General features: G+C 40.5%; 1 protein-coding gene across 1 annotated transcript in view; it reads left to right on the top strand.

The window, feature by feature from the left end:
- SGCD (sarcoglycan delta) overlaps positions 1–22949 on the top strand; it is a gene marked incomplete at its 3' end in the record, with an annotated part of 771422 nt that overhangs the window by 314409 nt on the left and 434064 nt on the right. The window contains exon 2 of the mRNA XM_080672659.1: positions 5891–6054. The remainder of the gene's footprint in view (positions 1–5890; positions 6055–22949) is intronic.

Here is a 22949-nt window from a genome sequence, read left to right as displayed (position 1 = left end):
TGTGTCTGTAAGAGACAGTTGAGGTGTTATTATGCCAGTTTGATAGGTAAGAAAACTCATAGCACAATGAATTGATAATATACGTACAATTGTATTAATTCAAACATAGAACTCTTTGAGGTAGGTATTATTATGATTTCTATACTGCAGATGAAGCACTAAGAGGTTAAATAACAATGGTAGAGATAAGTGGGTAGCTGAGCCAGGAATCAGACATAGTATTATCCACAGAGTTTATTCTACCAAGGCTTTAAAATAATGCCCTTTTTGGCAGTCTCCTAGAATAACAGGTTTTTGCTGAGCATTCTTCCTTTGTGTTCATGGTATTGTATAATATTGTGGATCTAAATTACATGTGTGACTAACAATAGGAAATTAGGGGCTGATGTTCTTGGAGTGAGGTGATGCTTTCTAATCCTTTTATTCCATTGGTATCAGGAAATATATGGAAAACTGCCACTTAAAATAGCCCATGGTAATTTACTTACTGGTTCGTCTAATGTGTGTTCCCAGTCTGTCCCTAGGATAACAGATAAGGAGGATGTGGTGAACTCAGCTATTGACTGTGTTAGAGGCAACACAGAACACCCCCTGTCGCCATTTGAGGCCATATGGAGTAACCTGGTTCCACTGTAACTTTTTGATATCTATATTGTGTGTTGGTTCACATGCATGTATGGGAGTCTATGAGGAGTTACGACTAAATTTCTGAATCATGCATATAGTGTTGTATTTAAGGAACTCACATATATGCATGCTGTTAGGCTGGGAACAGGTACCACTTTTATAGCAAAAAAGACCACTTTATTAAAGCAAAGAGTGAGTCTGCATTTTTAGATATCTAAAATAGCAAATTCCGGACTCGGAGGGATTGTTGGTAAGTGCATATAGAGACAGGTAAGGGTGGCCATCTAGACTAAATTTTAAAAGCACATCTTGTAAGCCACTGCTATTACTACCTACACATTGTCAGTGTCTGACCCACTTTATGAAATTTAAAGTAAACATTTCATTAACTAACAAAGAAGAATACAGATCCACAATTAACCCAGATGCTAGGAAATTCTCCAAAATCCATTATAATGTTCAGTGACTTTTCTTCTAGAGTCCCTTTGATTTCACTTCAATTTTAAAGGCTAACCCATGAAGGAAATAAGGTACTAATGCTTTGAGATCTGGTGTCTAAAGGTCACCAGATGTGCCCTGGCAGGGTAGCTCAGTTGGTCGGAGCATCCTCCCAATACGCTAATGTTGCAGGTTCGATCTCTGGTCAGAGCACATACAAGAATCAACAAAAAAAAATTATTTATAAATAAGTGGAACAGTAAATTGATGTTTTTCTCTCCCTTCCTCACTCTGAAATCACATAAAAAATAAAGTTCACTATATGTTTTCTATAATCCTTAAAATCCAGGGGCACAGATTTTTCTTTCTTTTTTTTCTTTTTTCTTTTTCTTTTTTTTTTTTTTTTTTTGCTAATCCTTAGCAGTTCAGTTGTTTGGTGTCCAGACTAGGAATAAATAGGCAAGTTATTTTAAAATATATTTTTATTGATTTCAGGGAGGAGGGGAGAGGGAGAGAGATAAAAACATCAATGATGAAAGATAATCATTGATTGGCTACCTCCTGCATGTCCCACACTGAGGATCGAGCCTGCAACCTCAGCATGTGCCCTGAATGGGAATCCAGCTGTGACCTCTTGGTTCATTGGTGGATGCTCAACCATTGAGCCATGCCAGTTGGGCTTGGCAAGTTTTTTAATACTGTGCCAGAGGGTCATGATTCCAGTTACAGATGAGAACTTTGTTTCTCCTCAGTATTTTACATTTTGTAATGTCAACTTGGAGGAAATATATTTAATATTTTACAAACCAAGACCCAACACACACCAGTGGTTCCTTGGCCACTATCTCTGCTGCTCAGGAAGCCACTGTTCCAATGATTAGTGTGACCTCCTCTAAGGCTTTGGAAGTAATATGTCCTCTTCTATGTGGGTACTTTTATTCTCCTTGGCTGAGACTGAGCTGGGCCAGTTTTGACAGTTCCATTCTTGGAGGACTGAAACTCCATCCTTGGAGTTCAGACTACGGCATTTGTAAGCATCAGAACTAGATTTAATCAGAAAGAGAACCCAGGGAAGAATCCATTGTGGTTTTCAGCACCAATAAGTTCCATGGTTGGTTCTGAGTTTGAACTGTCACGTTCAGGTTTTGTGATTTCAAGCAAATTGCTTAATATCTCCAAACTTCAATGTCCTCATATTCAGATGGGTGTGATGTACCTATTGTAATGCATCACTGGCTGTGTGGATACTGAGTGGAGTTATGTGAGACACAACCTTATATACCGGGTATATGTGGTATACCTACAATCACAGTTCTCCTTGAAATGTTAGTCTTTATGACAATGTTTCTCACCTTCCCAGTAGTTAGATTAAATTCATAGTTCACTCTGGACTTTCAAAAATAGTAATCAAGGTGCATTTCAAAGTTCTTAATTCCTTTATATCGCTCTGCTATCTCCCATGCCCTACCCTCTCTGGATGCCTGTCTCTCTTGGATGTGTATCTGGGTGCATTTGTGGATCAGTGCCTATGAGCTGTATACTCACAAGAATCATTTTCAGTGCAGCCAGTCATTAGAGTGGTGAGGTTCACACTGCCATCAGAGCAGCCACTAATTGATACCTCTTGAAAAATGACATTATTTCCTGATGCATTCAGGCTGGCTGACGGGCAAGGATGCCACCCACCTGCGTGATTAGCACTCTACTCAGGCAGACACTGTGATTTAAGGTGGATGTTGTTCTTTCTTGACATTATTTCCTTTGACAATATTTCTCCTATATACTTTCTCAGTTTGTCATATAACTGCATTAATCCCATTACAGTTTCCAAATATTTTTTTAAAGTTGATTTGTGAAGCTGTGTCTTCTGACCTCAGTGCTCTCCGTACCCTACTGTCCAAGTGGCACCTTGTTAATGGGTAGTGTTTTTGTGGGTTTGGTAGATATTTTTGTTTCTTTGCTGAAGGAGGTAAACAAACCAGGATCAATCCAGAAGAGCTGTGTGGGGAGCAAAGTAAGAAAATGAGCATGTCTCCTGAGAAAACCAAGAATTACAGAATTGTCTCTCTTTATGAAGATAAAATTAGGCTATTTATATCGGCACACCCTGTATCACTAGTTGTGTGAATCAGCAACTTTGTAGGAGTTTGTCACGTCTTCCCATGTCTGGGCAGATGTTTAGGAAATTGTAAAAGACAATGAAAGACATGCTCGAATGAAAGGTTCATGTGGGTACAAATGAAGTCCTTAATATTCCCTACCATATCCCAATCCTTAACAAAGTGCATGGCAAATAGCATGTACTCGATAAACATTTGTTTGTAAATGCATTCTGAACAAGTCCTATAGTGGCATAGAATGGATTGCAAGTAAGTTTTCCCTGATGCATCTTAACTTTTTATTAGATTGTACTCTAACTAAACCTGAAAGGTAGGTGACATATTTTTCTGTTGCTACTACCGAACAGAAATAGTTTCTTAATATTAGTTAGAAAAAAAGAAAGAAGCATTTGGATAGAATGGGGACTTGAATTCTCAAAGCAGCACAATTTATTTAATAACTCCATATATCATTGTGCTGAATTACAGCATTGTTTGCTTTCAGAGTTGAGTTTCTTGGCTTTGGAATGCAGGAATAATTGTAGACTGTGACTTGACAATTATTGTCCTGCTATAATATGAGGGCCAAGATCATACTCAAATTGCTGGGTACCACAGCAAGAGGGCAAGGAATAAACCAGACAACCTTAGTTTCTCATGGTACAAAGTTCTGCCATCTGCCTCCAGAATGTGGGGGCACTTGGGGTAATGATACTTTGTCTGAGTCTGAGGGTGCTTCTGACAAAGTTACCCAAAGTCACCAAGGTCCACAAGAGCCATTCCATATGATGCAAGAGAGAAAAGATTCATACTCTGGCGGGGAGTGAGATGCAGGTGGATAAGTTATGGAATGCTATGCAAAATATCAGCCTGCAACAATAAAAAGAAAATTAAGAGCAGCAAATATGTGTTGAGTACTTACAGCATGCATAGTAAGGAGTGATTTAACTATGTTGCCTCACTTAATTTTCAGAAACATCCTAAAATGGTAGCTATTTCTATCATCTCATTTTTTATAGAGAAAGAGGATACTTAGAGAGGTAGAGTGCCTTGGTCAGGGTTTCGTAGTGGTGGAACCAGGATGAGAATACTATGATTATTCCAAAACCTCCTTCTTAATCATTGCACCCTGTTGTTTTATTGTTGTTGTTGTTAATCCTTACCCAAGAATATTTTTTCATTGATCTTTTAGACAGTGTGGAAGAGAAAGGGAAAGACAGAGAGAAACATCAATGTGAGAGAAACACATCAATTGCTTGCCTCCTGCACGTGCCCTAACCAGGGACCAGGCCAGGGAGGAACCTGCAACCAAGGTACATGCCCTTGACCAGAATCAAATCTGGGACCCTTTGGTCCACAGGCCATCACTCTATCCATTGCGCTAAACTAGCTAGGGTCCATTGCAACCTGTTTCCTAACCAATGTTGGGCTGCTCAGAATAAGGGAGCCCATCTCACTGAATAGGTCGCATTGGGACAAAGATATGAAATAGTGAGAGTAAAAGAACATTTCAGAGAACTGTGAGTGCCTCAGCCTCAAGTAGAGTTAGAGGCCTTTGAGGAACGGCTAGGCCAGCGTGGCTGAAGAGGAATAAGTGAGGGGAGAGCAGTGGGAGACAAAGACAATGGTAACAAAGCTGTTTTACCAGAGTCTTTGGGGTCATTGTGATGACTTTGATTCTGAAGGCTTTGATCACGGGAGTGTCACTCTCCTACTCAAGGGTCTAATTGAGTGTACTGGCCATGGCTTGAGCATGCCTGCTCTATAGCCCTGCAGATCTATAATGAAGCCTAGGACTAGGGTAGCAGTAACGGAGGGGGTAAGAGTGATCAGCTGCTGGATTTATTCAGAAGGTAGTGCCACCAGTATTTGCTGACATCATGGAGGATGTGTGGTGTGTAAGAGGGAGAGGAGTCAAGGTTGACTGGAAGGGTTTGAGCTTACCGCCAGGGTGAACAGAATTGCAACTGACTGAGAAAAAATAAGCCAGGAAGCCTAATAGAGGTGGCCAAGACAGAGTGGCCAGTGATGGGAGGCAAGTTTGGTGTCTTAGAAGCCAAGTGAAGGAAGTGTTTCAAGATGATGCACTGTCCTCTTGTCTCATTTAGCATAGACCCCAGTGTTGAGCACCTTGTTTGTGTTTACAAAAGAGTTGCTTGAAATAGGCCACAGGTAATAAATCATCATGGGGAAATGGCTTTTCCTCTCTGATCTTCAGTTTCCCCTAAAGTTAAATGAGCAAATTTGGCTAGTTGTGTCCTTGAAATACCTTCAATTCTTTTTTTAAAAAAAGATGTATTTTTATTTCAGAGAGGAAGTGAAAAGGAGAGGGAAATAGAAACATCAATGATGAGAGAGAATCATTGATTGGCTGCCTCCTGCACACTCCCTACTGGAGATGAGCCTGTAACCTGGGCATGTGCTTTAACCAGGAATCTAACCTTTACCTCCTGGTTCATCGGTTGATGCTCAACCACTTAGCAACACTGGCTGGGCAAAAAACCTTCCATTCTTGATATACTATGGCTTTTTATGATTTAGTGTGATTCCTTGATTCTCGACAAGACTGAATCTATTCAGGTATTATGCATTTTTATGCCAGTCAGAATTGAATGTATCTTTTGTTTAGTCTCTTCAAACCAAATGGCCTTGAATTTAATATAACAGTTATTTTTTAGTTTCTGTTTTTCTTTATTAATGTCTTCTTTTTCCTGTGATTTTTATAGCTGTGGCAGAAGCCTCCATCCTCTGGCACTTGGAGAAAGCTGTACTGGACCTTGTGTGGAGGTTAAGAAAACTCTCTCTCTGGTGGTGGCCTGCGGAGATTATCTCAACCCCAATGTTGCTCTGAATTCTGTGCTCAAGATTCAAGAAGATTAGGATTGGGAAGGTATGAACTTGTGATTTTGATATCTTATTTTTAAGGTAAATACATTTAAAGACGCTTATCATTGTCACCACCTTTTCTCCTTCCCATTCTCTTTTTTCTTCTTTTAAGCAATGGCATTTTATTATTTTGCTACCAGCTTGTGGGATATGGTGGGATAAAGTACAGTGGGAGAAACTGAAGGCTGCATTGTCTCAGTAATAAAGAGGTGACCAGAGGCCAGTAAGAAAGAGCAAGGGGGTGGCATGTGTGCGTATGTAGGGACCTCTGATGGAAAGAGAAATTGAGGTTGGTGACCAGGTGATAAGACTTCAGTTAGAGAGATGAGTAATGGTGCTGTGTAATACACAGTTTATTTCTATTTTTAATGTCCACAGAAAACTGGCAAAGCTTTGTATTATATCTCAAGGTCTTCTGGGGAACTGTCTTTATATTTCTTTTGGATACATACTCATGCTGGCCATCTGGAAGTTGGAGTCAAGCGGTCCCATTTTTTCTTTTTTTCTGGTTACAATGATAAGTTGTGTGTGTGTGTGTGTGCATGCGTGTGTGCGCGTGCATGCACACATACCCGCACAGATATGCATGCATATGTATAATTTTTACACACACACACACACACACACACACACACACACACACACACGAGGCCGGTGCATGAAATTTGTGCACGGGGGTGGGTTGGTCACTCAGCCTGGCCTGCACCCTCTCGCAGTTCACGACCCCTCAGGGGATGTCTGACTGCCAGGGATTGGGCCTAAACTGGCAGTTGGATATCCCTCTCGCAATCCAGGACCGCTGGCTCCTAACCGCTTGCCTACCTGCCTGCCTGATCACCTCTAACCACTCTGCCTGCCTGCCTGATTACCCCAACCACTCGTCTGTCTTCCTGATGCCCCTAACCACTCTGCATGCCTGCCTAATCACCCCTAACCACTCGCCTGTCTGCCTGATCGTCCCTAATTGCTTGCCTGCCTGCCTGATTGCCCCTAACCACTCTGCATGCCTGCCTGATCACCCCTAACCACCTCTGCCTCGGCCCCCACTGCAGCGTTTTCATCTGGAAGGATGTCCAGAATGATGTCTGGGAGGTCGTTTGACTGTCTGGTCTACTTAGCATATTATGCTTTTATTATTTTGTATATATATATATACATATATATGTACATATAAATACATATGTATATATATATATATATACACACACACACACACACACACATACACACACACACACACATAATTTGAGTGGTTTCTAATTACTCTCTGGAGTAATTAGTAGGAGGAACGGGGGAGCATCTTACATAACATACCACTAATGTTGTGCTTATTGTGAGACACATCCTATATAATAAAAGGCTAATATGCAAATCAACCCAACGGTGGAACGACTGGTCGCTATGACACGCACTGACCACCAGAGGGCAGGCGATCAACGCAGGAGCTGCCCCTGGTGGTCAGTGTGCTCCCATGGGGGAGCGCTGCTCAGCCAGAAGCCGGGCTCATGGCGAGCGCAGCGGAGGTGGTGGGAGCCTCTCCCGCCTCAGGGGCAGCGCTAAGGATGTCCAACTGCCAGCTTGGGGTGCAGGCTGGGCTGAGGGACACCCATCCCCCCACAGTGCACGAATCTCATGCACTGGGCCTCTAGTTGTGCTATAAGCTTTGGAAATAAATAACAAGTATATCTGATAACCATCTGGATTAGGGATTTCTGTTTTGGAATCCAAAGGAAAGATAATTAAGAATGGCATTCTGGCGGGCTCTCTCTGGAGCATGTCCAAGCTTTTCTTCCTTCAAAGGCATGCATCTTTACTTTCTTTCCTAAACCCCAAGGGTCCCCATAAGACTTGAAACCAGGGAAGCAATGGGCAGTGGCAGCTCATCCCGGGTAATCCCTTGATCCTGTCTCCAAGGCCCCATTTTCTCTGACTTTTCAGTGAGTCAACAGCAGCTCCACTTTGGCTCAAATCCTTCCTATAACGTTTTTAGAGAAGCAAAGTAGCCCGCCTAGGCTCTCGCCTGTTACTTTTTCTACCCTAAGCCCTTCCTTTGTTTCACTGTCCTAGATTTAATGAATGTATTCTCACAAAAAAAGCTTTCTAAGGCTGAGTAGCAAGGAAGGGACAGGGCAGACTCATGCCCAGGCTTGTTAGAAATTAAGTCTCTCTGCTCTACCATATAGGAGGATGTGTATTGCTGGTTAAAAGCACTGGGACAATGTGATTTAACAGCCTGGGACCACATGGTATATCCAAAAGAAACTGTATAATGTGCCTGACAATTCCATTGATACCTCATTTAAATTTCCTTCAAAAAAAAAGATAAAGATAAAGAAAAAGCCTTCATAACTCAAAGGCTTCTGGGAACTGGGAGAACAAAGTAGCTAAGTTGTTGAGTTGGCTTCCTTCTCATGGCACATAGGCTTCCCATGTGTCATTATTTAAACAAGGTAGACATCAAGAGCTGATGAAAATCAAATTAGCTCTAGCTACAAGCCTGATTTCATGTTATATCTGAATCACTCTCTGCTGAAATAAGTGGGGTATATACTTTCAGCTGATCACGAATAGACCTTCCTTGGAGGGTAAAGCATATATACGTTCTATCAAATTTTTGCAAGATCCTTCAAAGCCCATGCAGAAATTATTGAGCTCTGATATTCGCATGGATCACAGTACCTCTGAAAGAGGGCTAAGAGACTGGTGAAAATGTGAGAGGAGTATTTGAAACAGACTCCTCTCCCTGTTTTCAGAGGATTTTGTTTTCTAAAGGTACATTATTTTCCCTCTTTGAACCATATGGTATCTATAAAGCAGTTTAAGTATAAATACCACTTATGAATTCATTTCCCATGAACATGCTTTCAATGGCTAAATATGTCATTTAGCAATCAACAAGGAGAAAACATACAGGGCACCTTTTTGCAACCTTGCACAAGTATAAACATTGTACATAATACATGTGCTGTTGCCATGCGTTTCTCTGCCCACATCCTTGATCTGTTGGAAAGGAAAGCTCAAAAGCTCTTCTCTGCTTGTCTGAAAAACCTGGAGCAGCTTAGGGGTTTGGGCTGTGATTTTGAGGACTGAGTTCTTTGCTTTAAGAGTGTTGATCTTTAGTCAAACTTTAATTCAACGTGCCGGTGTGCTGTCAGGAATCTCCACCTAGATGCCAACTAATTACAATGTAAGTTCAGCAGAGAAAGTTTTCAAGGGCTTGGCCATAAAATGTTCTTGGTTTAGAGACCTATCAACCCTTGAGGGAAAAGTAAAGCTCCTCCTGATTGTTGACAGAGGACACAGGGCAAGTTCATCACAGGGCTAAATTTAGTTTTAGTGTGTAGAGATATGTGTATGTCCCTGCTCACAGACCACAACCCAATTTCCAGGAAGGAAGCAGGACACGAGGCAGTGCTGGTCCATCCATCTGCCAGGATGCTCCCTGGCTCCCATGCTCCAGTGCCACCAGCAGATTTATCAGATATCTTTTCAAGTGAAGACAGTATGCATTAGTTTACGGAGTTTAGAAAAGACAAGGAAGCTTCTTCCTGAACAGAAAAGCCATTTAATGTTGCTAAGCCAATGCTGGTCAAAGTGTGGCCTATAAAACTGTAGCATCAGCATCAGCATCACCTAAGCACATGAGGCATGCAGGTTCTCAGGCCCTTCCTCAGACCTAGGCAACCAGGACCTCTTGCAGGGAGGGCGGTGCGGGGATATGCTTTTAAACCAGCTCTCCAGATAATTCACATGCCTTGCTAACATTTGAAAACCACTGTTAAACCTATTCCCATACTCTGGTAAAGAAGGGTGTTGGGAAAAAACACCTCATGTCTACGAACCAGGAAGCTCTAAGAATATTAATGATTGATACACTTAAGTGTGTGCAGGTTTACTTCTAAAGGACACATAAAGCACAAACCACAGAGGAAAAGAAATAAATTGAACTTCATGAAAACTAAAAGCATCTAGTCATCAAAAAACACCACTAAGAAAACAGACAGCCTACAGCCTGGGAGAAAATATTTATGACACATATAGCTAACATGTACAAGAAGAGGCACTTCATAAAACAAGGTATAGAATGACCAATATGGTGTTTAAAAAAATTTGTTGTCAGGGAAATGCAAATTAAAAGCACAATGAGATACCTCCGCATACCCATCAGAATGGCTAAAATTAAAAGGACACCAACTATCAAAAATTAAGAAGATACAGTACTGGTTGAAATGTAAAATGTTCCAATGGCTTTGAAAAAGGTATCATGGCTCCAATGGCTTTTCTGGCAGTTTCTTAGAAAGTTATACAATTGTCTATGATAGTATCCAGCAATTCCAGTCCTAGGTATCTGTCCAAGGATGGAAAACATTTATCCACACATTTGTAGTAGCATTATTTATAAATATCCAATACTGAAAATAACTCAGGAAATGGATGAATAGTTCTCTGATCTACTCATAAAGTGGAAGACTAGTCAGCAATGAAATAAAACATTTTGATAAACATAATAACATGGATGCATCTCAAAAATAGTGTAATGAGTAAAAGAAGCCAAACACCAAAAATATTTAAGATTTATATGAAATTGTAGAATAGTCATAACTAATCAATAATGATATATATCAAATCATTGCTTGCCCTGGTGGGAGATTACCTGGGGAAGGTACAAGATAGACTTTTCCGAGGTGATGGGAATATTTTGCATCTTGATATGCGTTGGTCAAAACTCATTCAATGGCAAATTCATTGAGCTTTTTACTCTATGTAAATTATGTATGTAAAATGGATAAGACACTTTTTCAGAAACTTCCATTTATTGAATACTCTGTCAAAAGTGCTTTTCTGTTTAAATCCTCAAAACAATTCTGGGGGTGGTGTTATTAGTCCTAATTTACAGATATGGAAACTGTTACTGTACAACGTCAGGCAAGTTGCTACAAACCATATTGCTTGGTCATAGAAATAGAATTCAAAAGTAGGTCCCTTTATCTCAAACATGTCTTAACCAACAAGTTATATCTTTGGCATACGTGCCCCTGGTTCCATTTTTAATTCCAGATCAAGGGTGAGGCAACAGTCCCCTAAGAGGCTTCCAGAATGGCTAGTGGGGGACAGTGGTTATTAAATGAATGAATTATATATTTTCTGCTAACTTTAGGGAGGGGTGAGATAAAAAGTTAATAGCAAATGTTACTACTGCCCTCAGTGATCATTGGTTTAAAGCACTCCAACACAGGTCTGTATTCTCAATGTGATCCTTCTTGATTATGACACCTAATATAAATAGTTATATCAGAAACCATAAAAGATGCAATTTAGAAAACATGATACCATGACTGACAGAGACAATGCCATTTAACAAAGAGCACCAGAGTGGGACTGCATGGGTTCAGAAGTGGGCGCCTCCACATTCTGTTCTTGATGTAAGACCAATGGCCAGGGACTGACCTGCTACTAGCCTCAGTCTCTTCATTTGCAGGGTGGGGATGACTCTCCTGACTCTCTGATCTACTTAACGTGAGCATTAAATAAAAGTATGCTGGTGAAGTGCTAGTAGGTGCTGGTCCCTTATAACCCCAGTAGAAATATTAAGCTACTATTTTTAGTTTTAGAGATCATATGAGCAATGACACTCCTAAACAAGGAAATAGCATAATATTTTGTTTTATGTGGCCTCTCGGAGTCACTGTGTATCTATGCATTAGCTTCAACTGAAAGTAAAATACTGTAGTTTTCTAAAAAAAAAAAAAAATATCCATTTTATTACAAGAATTTGGAAATTCTCAAAGAATGGAGCCTGTGGGCAAAAAAAAAAAAAAAAAGGCATTTAATTAAATGTCAAAAATTGTGTTGAGGAAAAACTGTCATTAAATGTAGATGTTACATTTTATCTGACCAGAGTTATTGAAAGGGAGCCTGAAAGTATTTAGCACATTTAAGGGATATCAACAGGGTTAATTGTCTTGGGAAGGAATGCTGAAGAGCTGAATTCCTTTATTCACCTCTCCAATTTGTGATATCGTCATATTAATTTCTTGAGACTTGGGCATACGTCTTTATTTTAGCTGTGCGTTTTAGTCTCAATTTCCATAAAGTTTAAAAGCCACAGGTCTGAAAAATATGTGCAAGCTAACAGTGCTTTTTCTATGAAGTCCGAATTATTCTCGTACCAACCTGCTATATAAGTAGAGAATCTCTGCATACCTCCAAAAACGGTTACAAAAGGGGAGCTGCTTTTGAGGATAGTTTTCGTCATTGTTTCTGATTGTCACCAATAAGTGTGGGAAGGTGGGTGATTTGGAATAAGAACCCTTCAGATATTGGCAGATGGGTGTGTGTGTGTGTATGTGCATGCAAATGTTTATTTCCCCCTTTGGAATCTTTCTCATCAATAAAGTCTTATGCTGGTTTTATGCAAGTGCTAGTGTTTATGTGGATCACCTTTGTGCTTGTCTGTTTCCCCTGGATGTGGAAAGGATGGTTTTTATATTGTCTGTGTCTCCCGGCATGTCAGCAGAACTGTGGCTCACTTATCAAGTCTTATGACAGTCCTTCTCCTATGATTTTCTTCAGCCTTCACTGAATTTCCTCTGAAATTCATCATGCATTGAAATTTCATCTCAGATAATAAATATCCTAGTGCCAAACATGAAAGCATCAGCAGAACCACTTTCGTGTGAAAGGAGAAGCATCTTGCTGGGAAACCCAGAGGGTAGCTTTCCACAGCTGGCTTTGTTTGATTCGTTATTCAGCCAATGTATGCCACGTACTTCCCACGAGCTAGGGGTTGGGCCAGCTTTGCTGCTTCATATCTGCACGACACCTATTGACTCTTGGATTTCAAAGTCCTGGTATGTGAATGGGAGTTTGGATCAGGTAAGCCTGAGAATATCCTAGATTTTATTGAATATCAAGTTTTATTTAATTTTACATAAACTGGTGATTAATGGTGAGCCAACAACACTCTCTAGGCATATTTAACCATTATCTGTAAGTATTGATTCCAACATGGAATATGAAGGTCCAAGCAGATTGACCTAAAGAAATTATAAAATTTCTATATGCCTTCTTGTTCAATTTTAGCACTTACTCTGTACTATGTGATGGTAGAATATCATTCACTGAGAAAGTCTTATTTGAAATGCAGTCTAATTTTCTTCTCTTTTCTTCTCTATATAGTCCAAAAGTTTTCTTTTTCTTTCTACCTTTTATAGTGGCTCTAATAAAGCTATTACATTTTATAGATGGGGAAACTGAGGAAGAGAGAGATTAACTAATTAATAGAATAAGAAACTCCAATTTTGAGATTGGTCCCTTAAAATTAATGTAAAGGGCCCAACTCATAATAATTTTTTTAAAAGATATTTTTATTGATTTCAGAGAGGAAGGGAGGAGAGAGAGATAGACATATCAATGAGGAGAGTGAATCACTGATTGGCTGCCTCCTGCATACCCACTACTGGGGATCAAGCCCACAACTCCAGCATGTGCTCTTGACCAGAAATCTAAGCATGACCTCCTGGTTCATAGGTTGGCGCTCAACCACTGAGCCACAGTGGCCAGGCTACTCACAGGATTTTTAATCCTGAGCTAAAGCATACCTACTGAAGGATACCGGCTTCAGTGTTCTTTAATTCTGCTTCTGAAGGTGGCAGCACCTTTTCTGTCTTCACAGTTTTGTTTCTAATTCAAATAGCTGCCATTTTAAGAATAGTCTCCTTTTGACAGTTACTGAAGAAAATATTTGTGTTTTTCCCCTTGAGCACTGTGTGTTGTAGTCTGTTTGTTTACTTGGGATGGATTTTTCCCAAGGCCTTGAAACTAACAAAATCTGAACTGTTGTGTTCAAAACCATGTACACATTTAACTCTTATTTGCTAGGTTAAAACACACACACACACACACACACACACACACACACACACACACACACACACATCCCCATCACTACCACTGTCGATTACAATGGCAAAATGGCCATTTTAACATTTCCTGAAATTTGACCTATCTTGTTTTTATAACTAGACAAAGATAACATAGGTTAAAAATCCATATACTGTGCATTTACATCTACACATGGTGTACGATTTTCTCTTCAACTTGCTTGTTATTCTCCTTCACTTTGCTATGAAACGTGCCTCCACTTTCCCATTTTTTGTTTGTGATGCTTTCTCAAATGTTCACAACAGCATCTTCTTCATATTTAGCCAGGACCGCAGAGTTGATCTATGCCTATGCCATATATTTTGGTAAATTTTGTGAGGCTTAAATGGGAATAAACATGGAAACACTTTGAAACTTCTAACCCCCATTGCTTAAAGAATTGTACAAAGCCCTTAATGTACAATATGCATTACCCCCAGCCTTTCCACCAGCTATAGTAACCTTCTCCATGTTTTCAGAAATATGCCAGGTCCTTTTATATCACCATTCCTTTGCACCTGCTGCTCCTTTTGCCCAAAGTGCCCATCCCCACCTACTTCCCCTAAAAACAAAATAAATAAGTAATATGGAAACTTCTCATCTTTTAATATTCAATTCATGGAGGTCTTCTGAGACTCCCTTGAGTCATATGTCACGCCCTCCCTTTTAATCCATTGCATCTTTTTCAAATCTGCATTATAACTCTTCACTATGAAGAGAGGTCATTATAATTGTGCTTATAAGTCATTCTCCTTTAATATAATGCAAGCTCTTCAAGATGGACATTCTTGTTCTTATGAATGTATCTTCTAGTTCCCAGCTTGGCCTGGCAGATAGTAGGTACTCAGCAGATACTGGAATGGGGGAGGGTGGCGTAATATATTGTAGAATGTATTTAGTTTCAAAATAAGTCATTTTTCTCCTGGTTTATTGGTTCTTTTGGGAGTTCTTATTTTATTTTTGGTTATTTTTATTTTTGTAAGTTAAATCCTTATGTTTCAGAAGAGAGTCCATAAATAGCACCATGGAAAGGTAAATTATGAGAGTAATGTAAGCCTGCAAAGAAGAATTCGTGAGGTTACCGCTAGAGAATGAAGCACAGAGCCAGTTAAGTAGAGTTGGTTGCTTCTGGGAAGCCCAGGTCAGGAGAGCGAGGAAGTGAACGCTACTATTTTATTTTTTGCTCTGTGCTTGGTGTTCTTGTAAGGAAAACATTTATACAAAGGAATCTGCTCTGATCTCCAGGTCAGTGCCTACTGATCCTGAAAGACTCACTTTGTCAAAGTATATTTTAAAAGTATAAACATGACTGTATTGAAATATATAAGGAGTACATATCAAAGGTTTTATTCAACTCATTAATGAATGAGAATAATAGAAATAGAAAAGCTGAATCCAAGAACATTTAAAGTAACAAAGTATCTGTAGACCACCTCAAAAGGTGTTTGGAAATGAATTTGAAATAGAGACAAACCAATTAGTCTAATGGAGAAGTCAAACTGTAATTGAGATTATCTTTCTCCAGGCTTTAAGTCTTTGTTAGAAACTACCTTCTCAAGCTCTAATGAAATAGAAACTAGCCAAGTAAAACATGGGTTCATCCTCCTAGAGAGGTAAGAATCCTCAAGTGAGATTGTGGAACAATGTGCAATTCTCACTTTGTACACATTTCATTATCTTGGTTGCCAAGTTTTAGATAACTTTTGTTTCTAAACGAAGTTCAAATATTATCTCATGAAAGTTTCCCTTATCCTCTCAACATGATTTTCTCTTGCTTTGCCTGTGTTTCCATAGCGTACCTCTTCACAGCAATAACAACAGTTTTAAATTATTTGTTAATTATTCTTTTTAAGTTATTAATTGCTTGCTTTACTTCCCCACTAGACAGCAGCTTTCTGTGTACAGGCCTGTTACATAGTAAATTCTCAAGGTATTTGTTGAATAAATGATTTAACTTGCAAGTTATTGGTTGTTTTTATAATGCAGAGATGGTAAATTAGAGATGAGAATGCAGGAAGAGAAAGATCAGTAAGTGGATAGCTAGAAGGGAAAAACTCAAATCTACAAAATCTGTTGATGTGGCAATTCTCAAGTTGTTCAGTAAATAGCTGGGTGAAACTACTGTCTATTAATTCAGCTACAATCAGATGTTAAAGAAAGTAGAATTCACATAGAAGTACCGCCAGGTGAAATGACCTATGGAAGCGTCATCTCTCTATCTTTCATTAATCTTTATTCATAATGTCAAACAAACTTCTTAATGAAACAGAAGGGAAGGTTCCAGGGCAAAATGCCCTCTTATTTACTTCATACCTAGGGCTAGGAAATGATGCCACTTGCACTTTTTTAGAACCCATGATCATCAACCCTTTTTTCCTGCTGCTATAATGGCCCTCTCCCACACAAGACTATATGCAAGCACAGTGCCTGGAAACGGGGATGCCTTTTGGTTTGGCTCTTTTAGAAGAAAACTTAGCGTTCTGTCCAGCTTTAAACATCTAAAAACTTCTGACAAATCAAGAGAGGTTCAGTAGTCCTGACAGTGTTTGACATCTATATTTTTTTCTGTGTTACTAGTATATACCCCCCTCCCCAAATCAAAGGTCTTTATTTGAAGCAGTTCCAAATGGGCTCCTGTTGATATAACTGGAACACCATCTTTCCAGTTAAACTTAGATACATGCTGGTAAACTCACTTAGGCATATTTTGGAAGTTACTGTTCAGATGCTTTCAGGTGATCTCAGGACACCAGAGCCCACGTGGGCTCCTCAGCTGTCCTTTTCCAGTCTTGGGCAGCCCTCCTGATGGACTGCTCACCAGGTTAGTCCTGGAAGCACAGGCCCTTGAACTCCTCCTCATGTTGAGTTTGACCACTAAGAGGTTCAACCCGGAAGGTCAAGTGTTACAGTTTCTATATGACTAGCACAGGGGCCAAAAATAAGGTGGCATGGCAGGGTAATGACCTTGAGGCATAGGAGGACCCGTGCCCTGCCCGAAAGGGATTAGCACTACTCAGCTCCTGCTGGTGGTTTTGGGATACTGAAGTGAGCCCAAGATTTTTCTAAGGCTATCTTTTATGAGAGACTGGAAATGCAGATTTTTATACACAGTCTCCTGCTCTTCAGAATGCTCTGTGGACTAAATGAGATGAACTGGCAGGCTCCGTCCATGTGGGAGCCAGTTTACCACCCAAGTCTAGGCATTGAAAACATGAGCCATATTTATAGCTTCCTAATTGGTCTCCCTGCAACCATCCCTATCCTCTCGTCTGTGCAATGGCAGCTAGAGTGATCTTTTTAAAATGCAGACCTAATCACGTCTTTTCTCTGTTTACAACCCTTCAGCAGCTTCCTGTCAGAGTTAAAGGCTAAAGGCTTTATTAAGGTACTGAGGCTCTTCCTGGTCTGCAGGGTTACACCTGCCACCGCACTTCACCTCATTCCTTCTGGCCCTTTTTTCTGTGACTCCTTTGGTTCCCTAAATCACATCACTAGCATCTCCAGCCTCTGCCAATGCCACCCCACCACCTGGGATGCTCTTCAAGCCCCACCCCCATATTTGCTCTTCTTTTAGGGAAATTAAAAAACACACACACGTCATTGTTGAAAATATTACATATATGCCCTTGTTTCCCCCATTGACCCCTTCCAGCTCACCCCTGCCCCTTGCCCGAGGCCTTTGTCACCCTATTGTGTCCATGGGTTATGTATATATGCATACAAGTTTTTTGGTTGATCACTTCTATTTAGGGAACTTTTGTACACCTTTCAGGGCTCCCCTGTGCTGTAAGAGGACTTCATTAACCCCTTCCACTGGCCTGGATTCATCCCCTTTATATGCAGCCCATGTGCCCTGGTCCTCCGACATCATAATGTACCTCAGACCCTATATTATGATCACAGTTTTCTACTAGATCTTAGTTTTTCTTCGTGGACAGCAGGATGTTTGGATGGTTTATCTTCAGCAGCTGCACAGTGTCATGTACATTGCATAGAGATGAATGAATATGAATTGAGTTGGCCTTGAACTCCCATTGCCTGTAGTAAGCGTGGGAATACCATGAGGGTGTAGGACTTCAGAAGGGGGAAACTGTGGCTACCTCATAGTGATCTCTAGACTGGTGTTTTCTCTCTCTTAGTCTGTGAAAAGCCCAGTCTTTGAGAGGAAGCAGATTCCTGCAATGATTTTGCTTTTTCTATGAATGAACTTATTTTGCTTTCTCAAAAATAGGTCTTACATTGTTCTCTATTCTTCCTCAAATGCTCTCACTGGTCTTTTAGAGTGTGTGTGTGTGTGTGTGTGTGTGTGTGTGTGTGTGTGTGAGAGAGAGAGAGAGAGAGAGAGAGAGAGAGAGAGAGAGAGAGAGACGTAGTGAAGAGGAACTGAAAGGACTCTAAAAACACAAACACATTGTCTAATTTCGTGTAGCCTAGTGGTTGAAACCTCTGTACCTCAAAAGCTTTTAACGGGAATAGAAAAATATGATGCCTTCAGTAGGCAAACATTTTCTGAAAAGAAAAACATAAAACATTTCATTCCTCTGCACTTAGACTAAGAACAGAGAGGAGCGTAAACAACTGAGTAACACAATAATATAAATCTAGATACATCAGGGGCAGCCAGTGGGGACAAATGGTCAAAGAGAAAGAAGGGGATCCAGAGAGAGAGGCTGAGAGATAGATAAGAATTCCTACTTTCTTCTCTTTTTTATTTCTTTCCTCCCATGAGTGACATAGAAGATGTAAAGTCCTGACAACTGCAAATATTGTTTACTGAGAGCATCATGGGATAGAGCGGTGAGCTGAAGAGGAGAGAGCCGAAATGCACGTGGTAGCTCCTTTACCTGAGTCATGATTGTACACACGAGTCATTTAAATCACAGTGCAGGAGGCACTGGCCATGTGTGGCTATCAAACACTCCAAATGTACACCACGAGTCCAAATGGAGATGAGTGCCAAACGAGTCCAAATGGAGATGAGTGCCAAGTGTAAAGTACACACAAGAATTTCAAGACTTAGAAATATATGTGTGTGTTTGTGTTATAAAATATCTCTAATGATTTAATAGATTTATTGAGATATACTTCAGTTGTGCAATTTACCTATTTCTCATACGTTGAATAATGATTATATGTTGAAATGGTAAAAGTTTTGATAAATCAAGCTAAAATGTGTTATTAAAACATATTTCACTTTTTATTTTTATAGTTTAATGTGGCTGCATGAAAATTTAAGGTACAATACATGTCTCATATTATATTTCGATCGGACAGCTTTGACTTACAGATCAAGTAGATTACAAGTATATGGCTTGTTGCAGAAAATGCAATAAAAAACCCTTTGGCCAGGTGATACATATCCTTTGCAAAGTTAGATATTCTGTGGCTCTGCTTCTCTTCTACTCTTAACTAAGAAGATATCGGGAGACAACTCTCTCTCTCTCTCTCTCTCTCTCTCTCTCTCTCTCTCTCTCTCTCTCTCTCTCTCTCTCTCTCTCTCCCTCTCTCTCTCGATAGAAAATGATGTTGGTGACTTGATTACAAAAAGTCTGGAAGGAAAATGGTATAATCCCCATTTTCTAGAGATGATGAATCTCATTTGGTACAAACATAAATCAGCTATATTTATGTCAGTTAACTTTTCCCAGATGGTCATAGCTAAGTGGCTGTATTTTCCTGTTCAAATGTTTCCATCGATGTCCTGGGAGCCCTGCTGGACTCTTGGAACTGCCATGTTTCATTCTTGCCACATAGTCCTACATAAATAACTCCTCAAAGGAATGGACACAGTGAAGTGAGTCAAAAATTAATACTGTTTTGTTTTTTTTTTTCTTCTGGCAAAAGCAGGAATTTCAGTTCCCTTATTGCCTGGACTGTGTATGGGAATTGAGGCTGTGATCGAGGTTTTTAGGTGCACCTAGGTTTTACATAGCTCTTTTAAAACTGCATGTACATTTTCTTTTATTATCCCTGTGAAGGAAAATCATTAGAAACCCAATCTTCAAGAAAATAAGCAAACTACCTCTGGCACTCTTTAATAATCTGAACTCTCCTGAAATTCTGCTCCTTGTGGGTCTGAATTTTTCATTTCTTTATGCTTCATGTGAACTTTGCATTGAATAGATTGAGGGCAGACTAGTGGGTGACCTTGGCTGACCATGTCAGGACCATCTCCAAGTGGAGGCATCTGCGCATATGCATGTTCAGGCCATACCCATGACCAAGTAAACATTTCTGAGCTATGTCCCGTGCATCAGCATTTTCTTAGGTCCTTGGAGAGATTCCAGTATACAGCCAAGTTAGAGAAATGCTGCCTTTAAGATTATCTAGCCCCATTGTTTCCAACACTTGGGAAGCAACAAAACATTTGTACACATGAAATGTTATGTGCAACCTCGGTAAAAGCTGTGCTGCTCTCTGAAGCAAGGCTGGGTCTGAGGCCCACCACATGGCCTGTCCCTGGGTCCCTCACCTGCTTGGTGCCTGTGGGGCTTCTTTGAAACCACAGGGCTCCCTGAAGCACCAATTGAAAGCCACTTAATGTGAAGTCCTCACTTGATAGGCTAGCACTTACCCAAGGACACCTTCTTTTTCTCCCTTCATTCTTTCTCTTCCACGTCCCACTCTCTGTTTTTCTGAAGACTGTAGCTAGTGTATGTGCAGGAACATGATTCAAGTCTTATGTCTTGAATTGGCAGAGTGGCCTTGCCTCTCCTCACTCTCTTCACCTTAGACCCCCCAGAGCCCTGGAGGCAGTGAGAAGCACACAACTCCCCAAGCACCAAGTATTGTTGGGGAACTGAATAAATAATGTCTGACAAATATGTATGCTGCTATTTTTCATATGCATGCAGATGCCACTGTGATTAAAGGAAAATAATTTCAATTCAAAGTGTTAATGTATACATACCAGCTTTTTGTCATTCTGCATTTTATCAATCAATAACAGCAATATTAACAGCCCGTACTGAGCATTTACTATGTGCCACATGCTGCATTTATTGAAGCATCATAAGAACTGTAGTAGTCAAAAATGATTAACTATCGCCACGTGAGAAACAGAGAGGCAAGAAGGTTTAATAACTGGCTCATTTTTATATAACTAGGGTTGTTCTGAGTCTACAACCTTGCCCTTAACACTCCACATGCCTGCCTGCTTCTCAACAGATAACTAATAGAAATATTTTTTCAACTATCACATTTTTTTAATATTGAGAAATTAATTATGAGATATTTCAAGCATGAAGTATAGAGAATAATATAATAAACACCCATAAAATACCACTGTGCTCTGCCAAATCATAACATTTGGTCATAATTGTTCAGCTATTTTTTTTTTGATTGCTTATTTTTGACTCTATTACAGGTATCCTCCATTCCCCCTGCCCCCTTTGCCTCCATCCACCCCGTCCCTGCCCCCTCCTTGGCCCCCACCACATTATTGTCTATGTCCATGGGCTATGCATATATGCATATATATTCTTTGTTTGATTGCTTCCCATCCTCCCCTCTGAGATCGGTCAGTCTGTTCCATGTTTTATGCCTCTGTTCCTATTTTGTTTGTCAGTTTATTTTGTTCATTAGATTTCACATATAAGTGAGATCATGTGATATTTGTCTTTCTCTGACTGGCTTATTTTACTTATCATAATAGTCTCCAGGTCCATCCATGCTGTCACAAGGGGTAACAGACAACTATTAGCAATATATCTTTTTCAACAACACCTGTTCTTGTTTTTATTATCTTTTTTTTTTTTTTTTTTTTTTTTTTTTAGAGTGAGAGAAGCATCATCGATCTGCTGCCTCCTATACTCCTCCACTCCACTGGGGATTGAGCCCGCAACCTGGGCATGTGCCGTGATCGGGAATCAAACCAGTTCCTGGTTTGATGCTCAACTGCTGAGCCACACTGGCAGGGAATCACATGTTCTTTTTAAAGGGATCTTCATTTTCAAGAGGGCTGAACGTCACTGCTCTGCAGCATACTACTTTTTTTTTTAAATCTTTATTGTTCAGATTATTACAGATGTTCCTCTTTTTTCCCCCATAGCTCCCCTCCACCCAGTTCCCACCCCATTCCAGGTCTTCTCCCTCCTCCCCATCACTTACCTCGTCCATAGGTGTAAGGTCTTTGTCCAATCTCTTCCCGCACCCCCACAACCCCTTCCCCCCGAGAATTGTCAGTCTGCTCCCTTTCCATGCCCCTGATTCTATTACACTCACCAGTCTGTTCTGTTCATCAGGTTTTTTATTCATTTGATTTTTAGGTTCACTTGTTGATAGATATGTATTTGTTGTCACTTCGTTGTTCATAATTTTTTATCTTTACCTTTTTCTTCTTCTTCCTCTTCTTAGAGAAGACCCTTCAGCATCTTACCTAATAAAAGAGAAACATGCAAATTAACCATCACTCTGCTATGCCCACAGCCAATCAGAGTGAGTATGCAAATTAACCCAACAAAGATCGAGGTTAATTTGCATATGCAGGCATGGAGCGGAGTGGAGTGAAGCCTGCTATGAGGGGAAGGGGGGCAGCGGAGGGAGCTACTGTAGTGGTGCTTCAGACAGAAGCGAGGAATTGCGGCTCCAGGCAGCCCGGGAGCGAGGAGGTGCTGGCTCCCGGGCAGCCAGGGAGCGGGGACTTGCCGGCTCCGGGCAGCCACAGAGCGGGGACTTGCCAGCTCCTGGGTGGCCCAGGACCAGGGACTTGCCAGCTCCTGGGCGGCCCAGGACCAGGGACTTGCCGGCTCCAGACAGCCAAGGAACGGGGACTTGCCGGCTCCCGGGCGGCTGGGAGTGAAGCCAGGGGAAGGAAGGCCTATTCTTGCATGAATATTGGGCCTCTAGTTTCATATAATACTGATTTGGTTGTGATGAACTCCTTTAGCTTTTTCTTGTCTGTGAGGCTCTTTATCTGATCTTCAATTCTAAATGATAGCTTTGCTGGGTAGAGTAATCTTGGTTGAAGGTTCTTGC

This window comes from Plecotus auritus (genome assembly GCF_963455305.1).
Source record: "Plecotus auritus genome assembly, chromosome: 6".
NCBI lineage: Eukaryota > Metazoa > Chordata > Mammalia > Chiroptera > Vespertilionidae > Plecotus > Plecotus auritus.
Note: the sequence above shows the minus strand (reverse complement) of the source record. Positions and strands in the feature narration are given on the sequence as shown.